Source organism: Heterocephalus glaber, unplaced genomic scaffold (genome assembly GCF_053883595.1).
Source record: "Heterocephalus glaber isolate CG9 unplaced genomic scaffold, H.glaber_assembly_v1.0 deba00001446, whole genome shotgun sequence".
NCBI classification, from domain to species: domain Eukaryota; kingdom Metazoa; phylum Chordata; class Mammalia; order Rodentia; family Bathyergidae; genus Heterocephalus; species Heterocephalus glaber.
Window position 1 is genome coordinate 5,795,519 of NW_028258298.1, and position 3,066 is coordinate 5,798,584.

Genomic DNA, 3,066 nt, shown 5'->3' on the forward strand with positions numbered 1-3,066 from the left:
GTTAAAGACAAAATGAAGTCTAAAACTAAGTGGCAGTTAAATAACTGAAAATTGTGCTCCTCAATTATTTATTATTCTTCTGTAACTTTAGGTCATTATTTTTAATAAACCTTTTCTTGGGAGTAGTTGTTAGGCCATTTTAAACAATGGTTTACAGCTCTGGCAGATCTGATTTGCAAGAACAAAAAGAGAGAAATGTAATCCTGCTATACTCAGTATAGAGAAGATTATTTTTAGAGTATTGTGTACAATTTTGGTTTTTCTAATTGAAGGAAAATGTGCACAACTTGGGAATCATCCCAAAAATCAATCAAAATATTCAGAGGCTAGAAAAAAAGCCATCTGGAATTTATCCTGCAGATATATCCCCACAAATGAGAAATAATGTTCAAATTTATTCCTTATAACATTCATGATGGCAAAAGATTGGAATCTATCTAAAAATTCACTACTATGAGACAGGATAAATGACTGATGGAACATTATACAGTGGAATTCACTATAGCTATAAAAAAAGATTAAGGAAACTTTATGCCCTATTATGGCAAGATCTTCAAGATTAATTGTTAAGTGAAATAAACAAGGTGCAGAACTGTGGATGTAATATGCTGCTGTTGTATTAAAAAAGAAGGGGACGGGCAGGCTCCGAGCTCCTGGCTAGACAGGCGAAGCTAGCCGGAAGCCACCACTTAGAGGAGACAGCACAAGAAGTTACTCTTATTACCAGTGGCTTTAGAATATTTGTGAAAAAAATTAACTGGATTTCTGATTCATGGAGCTTCGAAGAAACCACAGAAGATGAGAGAATTTATAAACGGCACAGGTTTGAACAGTTTTGAAGACTGAAATTTTGTGAACATGTAAAACAGAAGACCTGCTTGAAATGTGGTTTCAGCAAGGCCTCAGTTTCCTTCCAATAGCCCTTGTAATTTGGACAGCTGCTACTTTCACATTCTCATACATTATTGCAGTAACACTCCACCGTGTTGACCCTGCTTTGCCTTATATCAGTGACACTGGAACGATGGCTCCAGAAAAGTGCTTGTTTGGGGCAATGCTAAATATCGCTGCATTTTTATGCCTTGTTACCATTTATGTTCGTTATAAGCAAGTTCATGCCCTGAATGCTGAAAAGAACCTTATCATCAAATTAAACAAGGCTGGCATTGTACTTGGAATATTGAGTTGTTTAGGAGCTTCTCTTGTGGCAAATTTCCAGAAAACAACCCTTTTTGTTGTACATGTCAGTGGAGGTGTGCTCACTTTTGGTATGGGCTCATTTTATGTGCTTGTTCAGACCATTCATTCCTACCTAATACAGCCCCAAATTCAAGGTAAACAAATCTTCTGGATCAGACTGCTGTTGCTTATCTGGTGTGGAGTAAGTGTACTTTGCATGTTAACTTGCTCATCAGTTTTGTACAGTGGTGACTTTGGCACAGATATAGTACAAAAACTTCACTGGAACCCTGAGGAGAAAGGTTATGTGCTTCGTATGGTCACTACTGCAGCAGAATGGTCTATGTCGTTTTCCTTCTTTGGTTTTTTCTTGACTTACATTCATGATTTTCAGAAAATTTCTTTACATGTGGAAGCCAATTTACATGGAATAACCCTCTATGACACTGCTCCTTGCCCTGTTATCAATGAATGAACACGACTACTTTCCAGAGAATTTTAATGAAAGGATAAAAGGTTCCTTTGATATTTATGATTCTCAGGGAAAGGGGAAAAGTTCACAAACACTGCTTATTACACTCTGAAATTTTCAACCAGTTAATCAAGGCTATCTGTGACACTGATGCATATTGATAATCAGGAGACATAAAGCCATTTGATAGTTATTTTAAAGGATATCATTTAAAAATATTTATGCCTATACTTTTTATCCTAGAAAATAAAACCAAAGGACTACAACATTGTAATTTTTTTCTACTTTAAGAGAACCTGAAGTGTACCAAGCAGTCTGTATATCCCAGCCTTTCACAATTTATAAATCATTGTTAAGCATGTTTTCATAGGAACGCTTTCATAAAAGACAGTTTCTGTTACCCCAAATAATCCATATTGGTCATCATTTAGAATTGATTTTTGAAGTTGGAGTGTTACCATCTTAATACATTTCTTTTACTCTTGGAAAAAAATATTTTTTCTTCTGGTATCTGTATATGGGAAAACCGAATACAAGTGAATTCGTTTATAGCATAAGTTTTGCGTAAGTGATTCTACCATAAGCCCAGGTACAGTGCTAACTGAAGTATCATACATGCTTGCAATAGTTTCATGAAGTCTAGTCTCTGATGTGAGATTTTCATTACCAGTCAAAGAGAGAGGTACCTGTAGTAAGTTTATTTCTATCATGTTTTATATAAGTGAGAAGTTTGTAAATAACAGCAGACATGATTATTCTCAAACAGAAACCACTGCAAAGTACTGTCAAGAGCTGTTCAGATTTTCATTTAGAGCAAATTATAATTACTTTTAAAAGTGGTCCTGAAACAGGTATGGAGCCTTTTAATGTATGTGATTTTTCTAGAATCCACATTCTGAAGAACAAAATCAGAAATCTAAATACAGAAACAACAATCTAAGTTCAAAGTAATAGACATACATGCATGTACCAAAAGAATTTTCTCTACTTTTTTGTGGTTATGCAAGTGATATGTATAGTTTCTACTTTGAGTCAGCTGTGCAGATAAAGAATGGTTTACGTATCTCCAATAAGATTAAAAGGAAGAAAGTGTATATCTGGAATGTGTTCAGTGGCAAAGAGGTTTGCAAAAGAATGTTTGAAAATTGCAAGGTTTTATATTTTTTTCAGTAGACAGTTCCAAGGATAGAAGAAAGGTGGCAAGAAAAAGTTTAAAATATAAGAAACAATTTAAGGGAAAATGCTTATATGATGGAACTAGAGACCAATTATAAACAAGTTGCTAGATATAGAAATCAGTAAGAATAATAGGATTAATATGTCTGAAGAAATATTATTTCTGGACTAATAAGAAAATGGGATAAGATACTATTTACCTGTATTAAGTAACACTGAACATGGGACACATCTCACCA

General features: G+C 34.4%; 1 pseudogene across 1 annotated transcript; it reads left to right on the plus strand.

Annotated features, from left to right (window-relative positions):
* Positions 1–745: 745 nt before the first annotated feature.
* On the plus strand, positions 746–1,698 carry LOC101714459 (DNA damage-regulated autophagy modulator protein 2 pseudogene; annotated as a pseudogene). The gene has a single exon (XR_015452410.1). The product of XR_015452410.1 is annotated as a DNA damage-regulated autophagy modulator protein 2 pseudogene (transcript).
* The last annotated feature ends 1,368 nt before the right edge of the window (positions 1,699–3,066 follow it).